This window comes from Lissotriton helveticus, chromosome 3_2 (genome assembly GCF_964261635.1).
Source record: "Lissotriton helveticus chromosome 3_2, aLisHel1.1, whole genome shotgun sequence".
In the NCBI taxonomy this organism is placed as follows: domain Eukaryota; kingdom Metazoa; phylum Chordata; class Amphibia; order Caudata; family Salamandridae; genus Lissotriton; species Lissotriton helveticus.
In genome coordinates this window covers 503,554,913-503,574,485 of record NC_136062.1, presented here as the reverse complement: position 1 = coordinate 503,574,485, position 19,573 = coordinate 503,554,913, and the positions used below count along the sequence as shown (strand labels likewise).

Below are 19,573 nucleotides of genomic sequence, written 5' to 3'. Positions count from 1 at the left end.
AGCTCAGAGTGAGCGTTCCAAAGCGTTCTACCGCCGCCAGACCCCGGCATCCCTGCATCTCGCTCAGGCTGCGCCTCAGCCCGCCTCTCCCTTTCGGGGGAGAGGCTCATGTGAACCCACCTTTCCACACCACTCCAGCGAGCCCTCCTGCCCAGGCCGGTGGGCTCCTTCCCCTGACAGGCTCCCGAGAGATGGAGGGGTGTGTGAAGCTTGCCGGTCGGGGAGATGGGCATGCGGCTCCCACCACATCATCAGGTGCGGCTACCTGGTTGATCCTGCCTGCCAGTAGCATATGCTTATCTCAAAGATTAAGCCATGCACAAGTAAGTACACACGGCCGGTACAGTGAAACTGCGAATGGCTCATTAAATCAGTTATGGTTCCTTTCATCACTCCATCTGTTACTTGGATAACTGTGGTAATTCTAGAGCTAATACATACCAACGAGTGCTGACCTCCCGGGATGCATGCATTTATCAGACCAGGACCAATTCGGGCTTGCCCGGCTGCTTTGGTGACTCTAGATAATTTCGGGCCGTTCGCACGTCCCCGCAACGATGCATTCGGATGTCTGCCCTATCAACTTTCAATGGTACTTTCTGTGCCTACCATGGTGACCATGGCTAACGGTGAATCAGGGTTTGATTCTGGTGAGGGAGTCTGAGAAACGGCTACCACATCCAAGGAAAGCAGTAGGCATGCAAATTACCCACTCCCGACTCGGGAAGGTAGTGACGAACAATAACAATACAGTACTCTTTCGAGGCCCTGTAATTGGAATGAGTACACTTTAAATCCTTTAACGAGGCACTTCTCCAAGGAAAATAAACTAACCAGGATTCCCCCAGTAACGGCGAGTGAAGAGGGAAGAGCCCAGCACCGAATCCCTGCCCGGCGGCGGGCGCGGGAAATATGGTGTACAGAAGACCGACTCCCCGGTCGCTCAGGGGGCCCAAGTTCTTCTGATCAAGACTCACCCCGCGGATGGTGTTAGGCCGGTAGCAGCCCCCGGCGCACTGGGATCGGGTCTTCTCGGAGTCGAGTTGCTAGGGAATGCAGCCCAAAGCGGGTGGTAAACTCCATCTAAGGCTAAAAACAGGCGTGAGACCGATAGCCAACAAGTACCATAAGGGAAATTGAAAAGAACTATGAAGAGAGAGTTCAAGAGGGCGTGAAAACGTCGAGAGGTAAACAGGTGAGGTCCGTGCAGTCCGCCCGGAGGATTCAGCACGGCGGGAAGGTCGGTGGGCCAGGAGTTCCAGATACCCTCTGCGGGACCGGCAACCGGGCCCTACCCAGCCCCCATAGGGCGCATTTCCTCCGCAGCGGTGCGCCGCGACCGGCTCAGGGTCAGCTAGGAAGGTTTCAGGGTGGCAGGTGGCCCTTTGCTCCGGCGGAGGATGTTACAGCCCCCCTGGCAGCAGCTTCGCTGTGTCTGCGGGACTGCGGGAGATTCGACCGCCTCCTTGCCATTCCCTGGGCACCCGTGCCCGGCCGCCCCTCGGGGCTCACCGGGCGGTTGAAGGGGGACGGGGCCCCCCGATCAGACTGTCGACTTTGGTAGATTGTTCCCAGTGCGCCACAACTGCGTCGCGCTGCCAGGCGGGGAGACCCACGCCAGGCACCAGGGGTCTGCGACGATGTCGGTTACCCACCCAACCCGTCTTGAAACACGGACCAAGGAGTCTAACACGTGCACAAGTCGGAGGGCCGAACGAAACCCTGTGGCGCAATGAAGGTGAGGGCCGGCGCGCACGGCTGAGGTGGGATCCCGCCGTGCTTCCAGCAGCCGGCGCACCACAGGCCCGTCTCGCCCGCTCTGTTGTTGTGGTGGAGCATGAGCATGCGTGATAGGACCCGAAAGATGGTGAACTATGCCTGGGCAGGGTGAAGTCAGAGGTGGAGGTCCTTAGCAGTACTGACGTGCAAATCGGTTGTCTGACCTGAGTATAGGGGTGAAAGACTAATCGAACCATCTATTAGCTGGTTCCCTCTGTAGTTTCCCTCAGGATAGCTGGCGCTCGGAGCCCCCAGGTTTATCTGGTAAAGCAAATATTTACAAATCTTGGGGCTGAAAAGATCTCAACCTATTCTCAAACTTTAAATGGGTAAGAAGTCCGGCTCGCTGGCGTGGAGGCGGGTATGGAATGCGAGTGCCTAGTGGGCCACTTTTGGTAAGCAGAACTGGTGCTGGGTTTAGGCGCCCGATTCCAATGCTCATCAGACCCCAGAAAAGGTGTTGGTTGATATAGACAGCAGGACGTTGGCCATGGAAGTCGGAATCCGCTAAGGAGTCTGTAACAACTCACCTGCCAAATCAACTAGCCCTGAAAATGGATGGCGCTGGAGCGTCAGGCCCATACTCGGCCGACGCCGGAGCTGAGAGCCGCGGGGGCTAAGCCGCGATGAGTAGAAGAGCCGCTGTGTTGAGCACCGCAGGTGCAGATCTTGGTGGTAGTAGCAAATATTCAAAGGAGAACTTTGAAGGCCGAAGTGGAGAATGGATCCATGTGAACAGCAGTTGAACATAGGTCAGTTAAGCGCCGTTTGGAAGGGACGGGCGATGGCCTCCGTTGCCCTCAGCCGATCGAAAGGGAGTCAGGTTCAGAACCCCAAACTCGGAGTTGCGGAGACGGGCGCCCTCGCAATCCTGGAGAAGCCAGCGGGAGCCCCGGGGAGAGTTCTCTTTTCCAAGCCTTGGAAGACGTTGCGGTTCCTGTGGCGTATGGCGTATATCTTAAAACGTACTGCTCAAAATGTGACAAAGAAGTCGAATACCACAATATTGCATGCCATTATGCCAAATGTAAAGGAAGACCTCAAAAAGGAGAGCTGCCATTCCTGTGCAGCTTCTGTGATCTCAGATTTGGAACAAAGATTGGTGTTTCTCAACATGCTCGGCATGTGCAGCAAAGAGCGCAAAATGAGGCTAGACTAGCAGCTCTAGCAAGCAGCAAACCGTCAAAATTATGGTCACAGGAAGAAATACAGCTACTAGCAGAATTGGGAAAAATATATGAAAACAAGAGGAATAATAATGCGCTGATGGTTCCACATTTTGACAATAAAAACAGAAAACAAATTGCAGAAAAAAGAAGAGATAGAAGCAAAAAATCTGCAAAAGATATACTGCAAGCATCAAATGTTTCTGAAAATGACTCTTGCGATGAACCAGAGGTTACAGTGGAAGCAACAGCAGAAAAGCGCAGAGACTTTATCAATCACAATTGTGCGCAAAAAATCAAGAACTTGATGAACTGGAGATGGAATCACAGAAATCGAGAAGTACACCCAAAACGTAGAGCAACACGATGCTGCTATGGATCTGATGGATGAGGTAGTGACTTCTTTTTCAGAAAACACCACTGATATAAGTCCTTCACCAGCAAGTGTACCAGCAAATGAACTAGCAAGTGAACTCAATAATGAGCCTATGACCTCTGCTCAAGATGAGCACCAGAATGCCTCAGTAGGAAACAAGATAACAAAAAAAGACAAGAAAACGAAAGGCTTAATCGGACGCAGAAGAAGAATTATGCCAAAGCAAAGGGCAGCTATAAAGAGTATCAGGCAATGTTTAAAAAAGACAAAAAGAAAATTGCCAGGATTATCACTGATGGGGCAGAAGATGCCACTTGCCAAATCAGTGCTGACAAAATTTTTCAATACTATAAAAACATAATTGAGAAAGAAAACAAGAAAAACCCTAATTTCATGCCGATTGATCAGATACCAGAGGATTACGAAACTTGTGTAGATGGTACTCCCCAAACAGAGCACTGCGGTCAGCAAATTCTTACCTTATGCAGCCGGCCAGGATCCATAAGATGAACTGGGGTGGAAGGGTGGCATTAAATACCATCAAAGAATGGAACCCCCTCCCGCGATATCTGAGAAAAATAACCTGTCATTTGGAATTCAGGAAACAGCTTAAAACCTGGTTATTCCAGTAGTAGTATGGTTGAGTTCAGCACCATTTGGGTCAGTTAGCGCCAAGACGCCTGAGGGTATCCGTGCGCTGTACAAAGTTTATTAACATAACATAACATAACAGAAATTTATGTAACAAAATAACACTGCTCAAAATAACTAAGGCATTCGAGGACTCCGATTTAAAGAAAGCAGTGGGGCCTGATAAGATTGGTCTGAATGACTTGTATAAAGTGAACCGCAGGCAACCAAGACTGCTGCCCAGAATCTTCTCGTCTTGGTTGTTGATGAGAAGAGTACCAGAAAGCATCAAAAAGAACCGATCAATTTTGATACCCAAGAATGTACTGATTAGTGAACTCAAAAAAATTAGTAACTGGCGTCCAATTACCATCGGTACTGCATTCATGAAGTTATTCACAAAAATACTAACTAAAAGACTCTCATCTTTTGTTGAATTGAATACGAAACAAAAAGGCTTCATGAAGGTGAGAGGTTGTTTCGAGAATCTGACTCTTCTGCAAAATATCATAGAAGGGGCACGAAAAAACAGTCACTCATTAGCAGTTGTGTTCATAGATATATCGAAAGCCTTCGACTCTGTCAGCCATGGTCACATTATACAGAGTCTCGCAAGGCACAGAGTTCCATCATACATCAGAGACATAATAAAAGACTTATACAATGACTCAACAACATCTTTCAAGGGAAAGAACAACGAAGCAACTCCTAAAATAACAATGAAATCTGGGGTCAAACAAAGTGACTCTTTATCCCCAATACTATTTAACATTGCCATGGATCCTCTGATCTGTGATCTTCAGAAAAACGGCAAAGGCTTCACATTCAGATCTGATGGTCTTATTGAGCAAATCACCGCTCTCGCCTTTGCCGATGACGTCGCAGTACTCAGCAGTACCTGGGAAGGAATGAGTACAAATCACTGAAAAGTTCAGTAAAACAACAGGATTAAAACTTAATATGAAAAAGAGACATGGATTTTATATCAGTCACCATAAGGATAAAATCCTGATTAACAACTGTAAACCATGGCATTTTGAAAAAGAAAATATTGAAAACAATCATCCAGGAGAAAGTGAGAGATACCTCGGATTGAACTTTGATCCACACACTGGCCATAGAAGCAACAACAAAATGAATGAGGTTCTTGTCAACTGGGCTCAAAAACTTGATAATCTACCACTTAAGCCCACGTAGAAAATAGAAATTTTGTGTCAATACTTAGTCCCTAAACTATCATTCAAATTGGAAATGACAGGAACAGAAGCAAAAATGTTCTGGATCAAACAATAAAAAAGTATGTCAAACATTTTCTACACCTTCCTGCATACACATCTGATGGTCTCCTATATATTCGAAAAGGTCATTTGGGGGCCTCAGTATACCAAACCTATGTACACAAATTGGTCTCAATAAAGTCAATAGTTTATTGTATCTCAGGGCAGCTCCAGATCAGTACATAACTCATTCATTCATATATGCAGGAGAAGATATAAATGAAAAAATTGATAACATCATCAAAACACACAAACTTAACATTTTAGACAGCAGGTTTCTGAGCTATGATTTGAATTTGTTAACAACATGTGATTGGAGAAAAGTAGTATTTGAGAAATGGGCAAATCTCCCTGTCCAAGGTGATGGTCTAAAATACTTAGCAAGTAATCCAACCTCAAACTTCTGGATCAGCAAGCATAACAAAATGAAAGAAAACCAGTACATAGCTGCGCTGATGTTAAGAGAAAATGTTTTATATACCAGAGAAACCATCTCTAGGGGAAGAAATCGTACATTTGCTACATGTAGGTGTTGTAATGATGTTTGCAAAACAATTTCTCATATTTCATACGCATGTTCTAAAACTAAGGACATTAGGATAAAAAGACACAAGAAAATTCGGGAATTGCTCATTGATAGAGCAAAAAGGTGTGGTTGGATGGCATATAGGGAACCTCATGCTAAGAATAATCAAGGAGAACTACGAAAACCAGATGTAGTGTTTACCAAAAATGGTTCAGCTGTAGTGATTTATGTTTCAATTTGTTATGAAAACTCTCAGAATTCCATTGAATTAGCGTTTGAGAGTAAAGTGAAATACTATCAAGATCTGTGACAGCAAATCAAAGATCTCACAAAATGCACGACTGTAAAATTTCGTGGCTTTATCGTTGGATGTCGTGGTATTTGGCCTCAATGTTATGTTATGTTATGTTAAAATGGGTTTTATATAGCGCTCAGCTACTCCGAGGAGTGTCCCTGCGCTTCAAAACCCAAATACGGAAGCAGGAAACAGACAAACAAGTGGCAAACCTATTGGACAAATAACCAGGACTTCAGATCTTTCCTGAAAGCTAACAGAGTACCATTCCTTCTCAAGAGAACTGGCAAGGCGTTCCACAGTTGGGGGGCCAAACATCGGAAAGAGCGACCTCCAATGCGTGACCGTTTAAAGACCGGGACCGACGCCAAAGCCAGGGAGGCTGACTGTAGCGATCTGGATGGTTGGTAAAAAGCCAGCCGTTTCCTGACGTATTTGGCACCGGACCCATGGAGCACTTTGAATTCCAACGTAAGCGCCTTAAAAACAATCCGTTTATGGATAGGTAGCCAGTGAAGGTTTTTCAGCGAATCAGTGGCACTGGCTCTCCGATGGAGACCAAGAATGGCTCGTGCAGACGAATTTTGAACAATTTGCAAGAAGATATTCCGGCAGCCCGAGATAGAGCACATTAGCATAGTCTAAACGGGAGCCAATTAAAGCATGCACGGTGGTTTTCCTATGATCAAGGGAGAGCAAAGGGAGAAACTTTCTAAGCATTTTAGGCAGGCCGAAACACTTTCCCACTAGGCCAAGGATCTGAGGCTTCATAGTGAGGCCGTTATCAATCTGCACCCCAAGATTCTTAGCCTTGGAAGAGGCCGCTGACGGAGGGAACATGGCTGCCAGCCACCACGACTGCCACCTGGGGACAGCCGAAAAATAACACCTCCGATGATGTTTGTTATGTGGGAATCTAGAACTCTAGTGAAATTATCCCGATTCATGCCCATATATAGGTATAATTTACCCAATCCTTATATAAGCATAAAGAATCATTACCTTATTTAGTCTTAGCCCGTGCAGCCCAAATACGGCTTGGCTACTTCCACTAAACTCCGAGAATCCACAACGATTTCTTGGAAAATCTAGCCTTCAGCAGTCAGGGACTTCCCCCTGCCTGAATACTAATTTATCCAAGAACTCCTGGAGTTTTCAAGGAACTGAGGCACTAGTGGCGATATTATATCCAATCTTACGTCAAACTCGGCACCTTCAAAGTATAAATATGGCTACATTTGCTCAGTCAAACACACGGTGGTTTTAGGAGCAGATCGACTAACTACTTGCCAGACGCCCTGCTGCTGCAAGTGCCGAAGGAAGCCGACCCTCCAAGTGACGCACTGAGAAGACTCTGTCTTTTCTCTTGCTGAGAAATCCAGCTCCGGTGTTTCCAGGCTACCCTTGCGGGTTGCTGGGGAGCAACCTGCAACCAAAACCAAGGTACAGAGCTGATTAGACCCGTAGAGAATTCTTGGAACAGATTCTTGGCAGAAAATACTAGACTTATGCTACACCACACTTACTCCTTCCTCGTACTAGACTTAGATTAGGTACACCGGGGTAGGCGTATTTTAGACGCACCAGTTGAATACTTTAAGCCACAATTTGATCACTGTCTGTATTTTATGCATTTTATGTTTATGGCTTAGAAACCATATCATGCTCTTACAGTACTATTTTATAATACTATTCAAATTATATGCATTGTACTTCTTAACTAGCATTTTAATTGTAGCAGTGCATTTCTTATGCTTAAGAAATAAGACTGTTCAACAAATACTTTTATTGAAAACGCCCGTCTCTCTATTTCTAAAGCAACTCTGGTGAAACGAAGCATGCACATCTGACTGAGTGAAATAGACAGCTACGTTTCATGCTGGGGAAACAAAGTTGTCATGTTATATGGTTGTCAGAGACTAATCCCTTCTTGTACTTTCGAGAAAGTGTCTAGTGACCTCTGAGCTAGCTGGCACTCACAATTAAGTCTAATATATTAGGTAGAGACCTAGTCGACATAAGTCCTACGTCTAAGCTGCAGGATATATTATTCCAATGAGCAGAGCATATTGGGAATATAGGAAGTACACTACATGTTGTTCAGGCTGATTTCGGTTTGCAAATGTCATTCCCATTCAACTAAAATGTTTGCCTGATTGCTTAAATGGACACTCTTACAATGTGCCAAGTATTCATGGACAATTGAGTATCAAGCTTATACTGAGATGTGCACTTTCTTGCAGCACACATGTCACCCTTAGAAAGCATAATGTTTTAACAAATAGGTTTATAGTTGACACAAGATTTAGTATAGATGTGAATTTTATAGATGTGCTTTTTCTAGTTAGATGTGCAATTTGTAGATGTGTATTTTTGTTTTATATATGTGTGCTTATAACAATTTAGATATAGTTGTGTACATCATACTTATTGAAATGTCTTGAATGATGAATAGATCTCAAATACACATAATTATCACACATTGATTATTGATGTCCTGCTAATCATATTTTAATTTCTCAGGACGATTCGTAGGCAATTCTAAATTGTTGGAATAGTACTGCAGGGCGTACTATCTCTGGCCTATACGTGATCCCAGTTCCAGTGAGGACAGCATTCAGTGTGGCTGTACTCCGGAGCAAAAGAATGTTGTATTGTTGGAAGCAAAACCAAATTGACGCTGATGGGCAGCATCATAACCCAGAATGAGCTACCGCCAGGTGGTACAGAAATAGTCAAATGCCTCGTAATCTAATTAGTGATGCGCATGAATGGATGAACGAGATTCCCACTGTCCCTATCTACTATCTAGCGAAACCACAGCCAAGGGAACGGGCTTGGTAGAATCAGACCCAGTTGAGCTTGACTCTAGTCTGGCACTGTGAAGAGACATGAGAGATGTAGGATAAGTGGGAGGCCCTCAGGCCGTCGGTGAAATAAGACAATCTTATTGTTTTTTCACTTACCATGTGAGGCAGGGGGCGAGCCCTGTGGGGCTCTCGCTTCTGGCTCAAAGCACCCGGTGCCCGCCGGGCGCCACCTGCTCCGGGGACAGTGGCAGGTGGGAAGTTTGACTGGGGCGGTGCACCTGTCAAACGATAATGCAGGTGTCCTAAGGTGAGCTCAGGGAGGACAGAAACCTCCCACAGAGCAGAAGGGAAAAAGCTCGCTTGATCTCGATTTTCAGTATGAATACAGACCGTGAAAGCGGGGCCTAACGATCCTTCTGACTTTTTGGGTTTCAAGCAGGAGGTGTTATAAAAGTTACCACAGGGATAACTGGCTTATGGCGGCCAATCGTTCATAGCAACGTCACTTTTTGATCCTTCGATGTCGGCTCTTCCTTTCATTGTGAAGCAGAATTCACCAAGCGTTGGATTGTTCACCCACCAATAGGGAACGTGAGCTGGGTTTAGACCGTCGTGAGACAGGCTAGTTTTACCCTACTGATGATCTGTTGTTGCAATAGTAATCCTGCTCAGTATGAGAGGAACTGCAGGTTCAGACATTTGGTGTATGTGCTTGGCTGAGGAGCCAATGGGGCAAAGCTACCATCTGTGGGATTATGACTGAATGCCACTAAGTCAGAATCTCCCCTAAACCGTAACGATACCGCAGTGCCGTGGAGTCTCGGTTGGCCTGGGATAGCCGACCTCTCTCGGGGGGGCCTGTGCGTAGAGCCGCTCGCTTGGGGACCGGAGCGCGGACAGAAGGGGGCCGCCTCCATCGCCCTTAGTGCACTGCAAGTTCGTGGGGCACTCGGTGCTAAATCATTCGTAGACGACCTGATTCAGGGTCTGGGTTTCGTAAGTAGCAGAGCAGCTACCTCGCTGTGATCTATTAAAAGTCATCCTCTGAGCCAAGCTTTTGTCTCTCCGTGCGTGGGTGCCCGCTGAGGCCTCCCTTCACCACACCCAGAGGTGGCTCCCTCTGCCACCAGGCCGACGGGAGGGATGTGGAGGAGGTAATGCGGGCCCTCGGGAGGCCGCCTCTACCACGTGCACCTCCCCTCCCGTCCCTGCCCCACCGGGGTACGGGGATGGGGGCCACCATCCTTGAAGGGTCGGCAGGGTGACCAGATGACCTGGGCCACCGGCCTGGCATCCTCTTCCCGCTGTTCCCAGGCAAGTCGGGCAGGGAGATGAGCAGCAGCCACCCGGGGGAAGGAGCCTCCAGAGCAGCTGCCTCGGTGCGACTGGCCACCCTCACCAGACTGCAAGGGCGACTGGGTATGGCACCCTCCCAGGCCATCTGGGCGCTGGGTCGTCCCGGGCCATCTGGTTGCCTGGCTACGTGACCAGATGACCCTGCGGGCCGGGCGACCAGATGGCCCTGCAGGCTGAGTGACCAGATGGCCCTGCGGGCTGGCGGCCGGGCTAACTCCACTTTTTGTCCTTCCCCAAAGTTCTATAATAGTCGAGGAAAATGGGCTCCCCGGGCAGGCCGACGGGGAGAGGACGTGGCCTGGGCTTAACCCTCCTTGGTTCCGGCCGAGGGTCTGGGTGCTGGGGACAGGGGTCCACAGGGGCCCGGGGAGGCTCTCCCTGGCCTGGCTAGGGCTCTGAAGCTGGGTAGCGGGCCTGGGGCTTGAGCTCCATCTGGCGACCCTGGGGTGCATGAGCCCCCCGTCCTGCAAGCCATCAGAGGCTCAGGGCGCTGGGGACGGGGGTCCACCGGGGCCCGGGGAGGCTCTCCCCGGCCTGGCTAGGGTTTGGAAGCTGGGACTGGGGCTTGAGCTCCATCTGGCGGGCCCCGTGGTGCGTGAGTCCCCCTTCCTGCCAGCCATCAGAGGTTCCGGGTGCTGGGGACGGGGGTCCACTGGGGCCCGGGGAGGTTCTCCCCGGCCTGGCTAGGGTTCAGAAGCTGGGACCGGGCCCGGGGCTTGAGCTCTGTCCAGCAGACCCTGGAGTGCGTGAGCCCCCCCTGCAAGCCATCGGAGGGTCCGGCCGCTGGGGACGGGGGTCCACTGTGTCCCGAGGAGGCTGTCCCCAGCCTGGCTAGGGTTCGGAAGCTGGGACTGGGGCTTGAGCTCCGTCCAGCGGGCCCCGTGGTGCGTGAGTCCCCAGTCCTGCAAGCCATTGGAGGGTCCGGGTGCTGGGGACGGGGGTCAACTGTGTCCCGAGGAGGCTGTCCCTGGCCTGGCTAGGGTTCGGAAGCAGGGACCGGTCTGGGGCTTGAGCTCTGTCCTGCGGGCCCAGGGGTGCGTGAGCCCCCCCGTCCTGCAAGCCATCGGAGGGTCCGGTGCTGGGGACGGGGGTCCACTGTGTCCCGAGGAGGCTGTCCCCAGCCTGGCTATGGTTCGGAAGCTGGGACCGGGCCCAGGGCTTGATCTCCATCCGGCGGGCCCCGTGGTGTGTGAGCCCCCCTTCCTACAAGCCATCAGAGGGTCTGGAGGCTGGGGACAAGGGGTCCACTGGGGCCCAGGGAGGCTCTCCCCGGCCTGGCTGGTTTCAGACGCAGGGATTGGACCAGGGAGCAGGGGTGGCTGGCTTTATCCACTATGCTGGAAGAGCGGAGTTTCTGCCCACCCCTATATAGCATCAGCAGTGGAGGCTTCTCTCTCACAAAGAGCAGCTGCAGGACAGGTTGCAGGGGCAGAAGCTTCTCTCACACAAAGAGCTGTTACCGGACGGGCGGATGCATTACATGTTACTCACAGTCAAAGAACAAGTAGGTTCTTTAGCAGGGCAAATTTCCTTATTTTTTAGAGAAAGCTTCACTTGTGCTTCGTCTTTTCTTTACACTAAATTAAATGAAAGCATATGTTTGTCCTGTATTTTACCAAAAGAAAAGTACAAACAGCACGATGCTCTACAGAAAACAATAAACACTTGGCCTCTGCTCTCCTTCATTTATATCTGTTTGCTCCTTTTTCATTAATTCATTAATATGAAAGTCTCTGATGATCTTAACAGGCAGTGTGCCTGGCTTTGTCAGTGTTTGCTTAAATGCTTTCATTTGTGTTTGTCAGAACAATATGAGTAGGGTTACATTAAAGGTAGTGAATCAATGTTCTTTTTGTTTCTTTTCCTCTTCCAGAAACTTTCATTGAGAATCACAGACTCAGTTTAATCGTCAGGATGGGACGTATTGAATCTATAATGGACATTCTGCAGCACGAGGGCATACTCAAAAAGGATGAGATTGAAGAAGTTCTTGCATTAGAGATCACCAGCCGTCAGAATGCAAGGCTGATTCAGATGGTGCTGAACAAAGGAACTGAGTCTCAACAAAAGTTCCTGAACGCCCTTCAACGAACAGACCTATGTTTTTACAATGACCTGATGAAATCTAACTGATTGGAACTCAGGAACGATAGATTCTGCCTTTTTTTAATGATATGGAGCAATCAGAGATGGAACCTTTGTTACACTCACCCGGCACAACCTCACTTGCACGAAATGAGTAAAATGTGATCCCTTCTTATCCAATGACCTGGAGCAAAAGAAGACAGGCCTTTAGTTATACAGACTTAGATTCACTAAGGACTTGGTTTATCCGTGCATCACACAAGGCGATGCAGGGCAACGCAAGCCCTTTTTACAGGTTTGCTAACCCACACCGAGCCACCTTGCATGGCCATATGTGGCTTAGTCAATGTACAGTAACACGAGGCAGCGCAAGTTGATGACTTGCGTTGCTCCGCACAAGGAAAGAAATACATAGTGGGAGAATGGGGCCCGATTTATCATCATTTGACACAGCTGCAGGAAAGCCTCCTTCGCTGTGCTGCGCTGTGTCAAATGGAGGGTGTAGAAATGTGCCATATTTACCAGCATATGGTGCCCACCTTTTTCTCTATCTGCGCTGGTGCATAGTGTGCGGTGCTGCCTAGCACCAACGCAGGCAGTCTTGCCCCATGGTTCAAGGGTATCAGCATTGTAGGCAGGATTGTTTTTGTGCAGGAAGGGACACCTTCCTACCATAAAAAAATAATCGGAGGCATTTTCTTTCTTTCTATGTTTGCTGCAAAATGCACAAAGAGAAATCACGAGGGGAAATATGGATATTCCTCTTTGCTGTGCATCTACCAGGCAGGCATAGCAGCATTCTGATGCATTCCCAGGGTACCTGTCTCGATCAATCTGCGATACATGAAAACACCCACTCTACACCCAGGTATCACCTTCACAGGTGCAAAGTAACGCAAGGCAGCGGCGTGCGCAACCATGTGTTACTCCACATTTACCAAGCAGCACAGTACTATGCAAGGTGGCCTTGCTGACTTAAAGGTCACGTTGCCCCTGCGTCACCTGCATGACTCAAGGGCAATGCAATCCCATGATACTGCTGGGCTGGGTGTTCCCACACATGCACCGATACATGTTGGCATATTCCTCGATTTAATAAGACTTGTAATTTTGAGAATGAGTCAAAATGGTACACATTCCCATAGGGACACAACAAGAAGAAATATATTTATTTTTCCTTGCATTTTCCTCTTTCTAAGTGTGCTATTTCAACCCAGAAAAGCTTCGTCCTTTCTTACCTAGTGACCCAGAGCATCACAAATCAACATGTATTGTGATACAGTAACCTAGAAAAAGTCACTGAGAAGAGTTCAGGCAAGTGACCTGGAGCAGTGACAGATAAACTCTGTGCCATGCAATGTCCACTCGCAGCCTCACTGAAAGGAAATCAAGAAAGTTAGAGGCTATCTTGTCCAGTGACCTGGAGCAATCACCCTTTCCGAGGCAGTCACAGGTAGATCCTTTGTTGTGCATCACACTGGGGTATCATTGCTGAGAGGAAATCAGGATAGATCGATCTTTTCTTATCCAGTGACCTGGAGCAATCACACTAAGATGATGTAAGACACGATGGACTCTCTCCCCTTTCCGAGGCAGTCACAGGTAGATCCTTTGTTGTGCGTCACACTGGGGTATCATTGCTGAGAGGAAATCAGGAAGGATCGATCTTTTCTTATCCAGTAACCTAGAGCCGTCACACCGACAAGATATTAGACTTTTTCGTATTCAGCTACACTGATGATATCAGGATGTCTTTATTTGTTGTCAAATAAATTTTATATAAAATCATTACAGACTGTCAGACATTTTTTGAGCTATGTTTAGTGTGCTATTTTTAATTCCATTGAAGCTAGCTATTCCAACTCTTCTAGTGCTATTCCTGAGTGCACAAACTGTGTAGTGATTACATTTGTAGGGTCTCAAAACAGAGGGTTGTCCCAGGTCTCAGTAAGAGATTGTGAGTGGGGGTCTCCTTGTAGGAATCTTGGGCCAGAAAGTCTTCTTCAGTGTTCCTGTGCCTTTATCTTTCTCCTCATTGAGCCCAACAATCCTACAAGCCCACTGTGGGGCCTCCTTGTTGAAGGGACTGAGTCCCCAAAGAAGCCTCTGAGGTTCAGGGGGCCCCCAAAGACACCCCTCTTAAGGAGAGCGGCTGTTGCAGTCTCTGACCGGGTTGTGTGGGACTGGCAGCGGTTGCAGCATGATTTCTCACAGAGGGACAGGCTTCTTTCCCTGTGCCCTCTGGGGAGAGTTTTCCTTTGGTCTACCCCTAGTAAAAGGTTCTGCAGCCTCTCTTATCTGGATTTCTCTCACTCACGGTCATAGGATGTGTGAAGGATAAGCATACACATAGGCACAGATTTAGTAACGTTCAATGGAATGCAGGGAAGCAGGCAAAGTTGCTGCACTGAATTGCGTAAAACGAAGAGAAATGTGCCATATTTGCTAAGACGTAGCGCTCTTCTGCTCCCTCGTAGCACTTATGGTGTGCATGCTCCGTAGTACCCATGCAGGCATACCCGTGCCATGAGGCAAAGGTATCTGTGTTACGGGCAGGATTGTTTTTGTGCATGAATTCATACCTTCCTGCACAAGATCAATCCTTAGGGGCAATTCCCTCTTTCTCTGTATGCTGCATTCTGCAGCACCTGCAGAAAGAGGAAATAACAAGGAGAAATAAAGATATGTCTCCTTGTTATCCCTCTCTCTAGCAAGGCAAACCATTTTGATGCAACTCCAGGTTCCAGTGCCTCAATTTCCATGATGGGGATGAACGTGAACACTCATGCCCCCCCCATGGAATGCCTTCAATAACAAAATATAATGCAACACATAGCCAACTGCTGTGTTTTCCTATATTTCTCTACAAAGTCCTGTGAGGCAGCGCAAATAGTCCCTTGTGTGGCTTTATAAATACCATTTAAGGAGTTGTGTTGCCTTGCTACTATTTGCTGCACACAAGGACAACACAAGTTCTTAGTAACCATGACCCTTTCTGTTTTGTGCTTTAGAGTATAAGGACTGTAGGCCAGATTTATTAAGGGCTTGTGTTACCCTTGCATCACCTTGCAACAAGCCCTTAAATGGAGATTTACTATGCCGGCAGAGCCACCTTGCCTATCTCTGCGTGACATAGTAAATCTGGAGTTACACAAAGCAGCACAAGTCGCTCCCTTGAGTTACTCTGCCCTGGGAAGGCGTTCCATGTGTTGAGCAAGGAGTTAAATAAATAAATAAATTCATGGTTTGCAAAGAGCAGCAAATCACCTATGAGTGATGTTTTACTGAACCAGACGCCATGCTGTGACTCGCTGGAGCTACCGCACTCCATATATGGAAATTATAATTTTCTGCCACAAGACACAACATGAAGCACACATGAGAAGACCTCTCGTGTTTTGAGCACTGAAGAAGCCCAAGGTGGACGGAGCGTGTTGGCTACCAATGTCATGCTGTGATTTTAAAGAAAAATGAATGAATAAAGAATGAAAGGAATTTTGGAAGACGGAACTACTCCTACATTTGTTGTCTGAAATGAAATTGACCTACTTTTCTTACACATATGGTCCATATTTAACGTAGATATGTGACTGTATAGCTGTGTGCGGAACGAATATTGAACCTTACATTGCATGTGTTTACAACGCATTTGATTACAACACGGTCGTTATATCGACTGCGTTGTTACATTGAAGTACATTACAACGCAAGTCATTACATCGACTTGCTGTAGAGGGTGCACTGGACTTTTTAATAGTATAATTTACCAATCAGGTGTCTGTTAAGCGTGACTACTCACCCGTCAAGGGTTTGAAGGAGGTGCGGGGGGGAAGTGTTGCAGGTTCCAGTCCATCAAGGAGGAGGTCTGTCGAAGAGTCAGGTTTTGAGGTTTCTTGTGAAGATGGTATGCGATATTGTCTGTCGGAGGATGTTCCAGGCTCCGGCCACGAGGGAGGAGAAGGAGCGACCTCCCAATCTGATCTTTCTAGTGTGGGGTACCACGGAGTAGGAGAGCTGGGCTGATCATAGGCTCCTTTAGGGTGCGTGGAATTTGAGTCGGCTGTTCAAGTATGCTGGTTAACCCTTTCATATATATAACTGTACTGCGTTCTTTTACTTATGATTTATATATGCTGTTATTTTAATGATGGCATATTACGTATTTTGACTTTAAAACTTACATAAAACCTTCCAAATAGTTCTTTTGTCTGTCATTCTTATAAGAATTGTTGGACTTGGCCCTTCTGGCAGGTTCACCCCTGAACTTTTTTGCATTTGAACTCTGAAATAATTATAATGATTTCTGGTCTTGGCACACTTTAGCACTGTGGCGCAGTGTATAGTGCGTGCGCTCTCTGAGTGCGTGTATGAGATTGGCCTGCCCTCCCATAGGAATACATGGGGAATGTATGTGTCCATGTTAGTTCCTGATGCGTGGGGAGTGCAGGTGCGAGTTTGGTATGTGCGGACTTGTGTGATTAAATGCTGCGCAATGATGTGTGCGGCGTGAATGTGTCTAGTGTGGAAGTCCCACTTCTAGAAGTTGGCATGTTTGTGTAATTTGTGTCTGGCGTGTGATTGGCTGGAGCTGGCTGGTGAGCCTGGCTCCAGGAGTCAGGATGGGTCTGCCCCGGTGGTGAGTGTTGAGATTAGCATGCTGATGTGAGGGAGGGGCTGCACCTGGGACCTGAATAGGGCTGGACTTTCCCCACACAATTCTGGCTCCACCCCCTGTGGTGCGTCTAATGACCCTAGCATGGCCAGTGAGTAGTAAGAGGGGCTGAGCCCATCAGAGTGCTCCCAAACCATCTGCGTCTGGTTTTGCCCCACCCTGCACCTTTAGACAAAGGAATTTTGTGTATAAAAAGAGGCTGTGACCTCTTGTAAAATGTTCTGGTTTCCTGACTTGAATCTACCAGGGGCGTGCTGCTGCTGGGGCCATGGGGAAGTCTTGCCTACCTGGGCCCTGCCCAGCCCCTGGATGCCCTGGATATTGGAGGATTTCTTGGGGACCCCTCTGCCTTGCCTGGATGACTTCTCTCTGGGACCCTTCTGTCTTTCCTGGGGAACCTGGAAGACTCTCCTTTGCTGGGAGCTGTTTTTGCTCCATCTCTTTGCCCCAGGACCTTTTTAGCTTAGCGCTTTACTTCACCTTATCAATGCCAGCTGATGGAGAGCGCTTTATTTTACTATGCCTGGAGCCCCTTAATTTTGAGGAAGGACTCTCCTTGTACTGCCCTTGCAGCGCTGCGCTGCAGCGTGTTCTGAGGGACTCCCCCGCTTTCGCTAATTTCGTGCAGGTGCCCACCCTGCCTCATGCCGGCTAATTTACTGTGGTGCGTTTCTTCAGAGCAGTGTTGCGTCAGATCATTTTCTAGCAGAAGGCTGTCGAGGGATTGGATGAGGAGCGGGTTATTTGTTTCATTCTATCTGATGTTGAGATCGCCCAGGATAATGTTGTTGGCGTTGTTGAGCGCGCATTGGGTGATTGGGTTGGAGAGCTGCATTCCGAATTCATTTAAATTGCCTGGTGGGTGGTAGAGGAGATGGCATAGTATTGAACTCTTTGCGCATGATTTGATGTTGATTGAGAGGCATTCGAAGGAGCTGTACAAGCACGATGAGCTTTCCCTGATAGCGAGATTACTTTTATGAATGATAGCTACGCCTCCACCTCTCTGCTTACGATGGTCTTTGTGGGTTATTGAAAATCCGGGCATCACCAGCATGTCCATGATGGGCACTGCCAGGGAGTTGAGGCAGGCTTCCGTGATAAAAGCTACATCTAGGTCATGGGAGAGGATAGCTTCTGCTAATTCTGTTGCATGTTTGGAGGCAGATCTGCTGTTGATGAGCATGCATTTGATGCGGGGTTCTTCATCGGACCTCGACTTGCTGGGTTGGGCTCTGGTTAGGGAAGTTAGGTGTGCCGGGGGTCTGGGGAATCTAGAGGGGGGATGTTCCCTGCCCACTCCTGTGATTACTTGAATAGAGGACTTGGGTGAGGAGATCAACATGGGGTCCTGTGTTAGGGCAGGTGGAATCCCTCTCTGTGAATGCTGTGAGGTGTTCTGGTCGGGGGTCGTTGGGTGGTCGTAGGATGAGGCGAGTATGATCGCTTCCTGGGGGGAAAGGGAGGGTTTCACTCTTCTCGGTCTGTCTGCTCGCTTCTCTGACTCAGGTATAGTGACGGCGGAAGCGATCTAGGGGGAGCGAGGGTCAGGTTGGGGGGAGGCGATTTGTGTAGTCTGGGAAGGGTGGGGGTAGGGGGGTGAGCGGGTTGTTGGGTGGACACTTCAATTTTGGCTAGGGAAGAAAGGGTTTCGTTCAGGCCTTGGACCAGGGTTTCGAGCTGAGCTTCCAGAAGGATGAGCGGTGCGAGATGTTGTTTGTGTGAGTAGGAGGAGGAAGGAGGATGGTGCTCTGTGTTGGTGGTGAGTGTGTGCTAGTAGCGATGTTTCTGGTATGGAACAGAGGACGTGGGTGAATTGACTCTGTGGTTTCAGGATGAGCTTCCCCAAAGCTGTCTCGATGTGTCTGGTTATTAGAGTGGGTGGGAGGGGGAGGGAGGTTGTTGTTCAGAGTTGGGGAGGAGTGTGCTGCATTGTCTTGAGGGATGTGTGAGGGCGAGCCGCAAGTGACGATATTTCTAGGGGGGAAAAGGGAAAATGGTAGAGCTATTTCTAGTTGGGTGATAGGCTGCGCTGTGGGAGGTTCGGCGGGCCAAGGAGCCATTGAGGGTGGGAATGTGAGTGGGGCTCTACTCTGGTGATCTGACTATCGTTGCTGGGGGTGTGGAGTTGGGCGACTGTGGGGGGATTCTCTAGCTGGGTATGTGAATAGGGCCCTACTCTGGTTTGATGACTGTGATTGATGGTGGGGTGGAGTTGAGCGGCAGTTGGAGCTCTCTCTAGTTGGGTGATTGGCTGCTCTGTGGGAGTATGCAGGGACGGGTCATGGGGCCATTGTGAATGGAGATGGGAGTGGGGCTCTCCTGTGGTGTGTTGAGTCTGAATGGAGGAGGGGTAGAGTTGGGCTGCGGAAGACACCTTCATAGCGGGGGACGTTTGGTGCTGGTAGTCATTGGGAGGCGGGGTTGGGGTATGGGGTGGGGGCACAAGCGGGGTCCTGTGACTTGCTAGGAGTTGGAGTTTGGCCCGTAGAGCGTTCCATGCCTGTGGTAGGATAAGGGATGAGGTCCTCTTTAGCGTGAGGAAAAGGGAGTCAAAGAACTTGAGGTTCTCATTTTTTGCCTGTATCAGGATAGCGCCAT

At 48.5% G+C, this 19,573-nt stretch overlaps 2 pseudogenes; both read left to right on the top strand.

Annotated features, from left to right (window-relative positions):
* Nucleotides 1–301: 301 nt before the first annotated feature.
* On the top strand, nt 302–738 carry LOC144826744 (18S ribosomal RNA; annotated as a pseudogene).
* A 25-nt stretch (nt 739–763) lies between these two features.
* On the top strand, nt 764–9,920 carry LOC144826753 (28S ribosomal RNA; annotated as a pseudogene).
* The last annotated feature ends 9,653 nt before the right edge of the window (nt 9,921–19,573 follow it).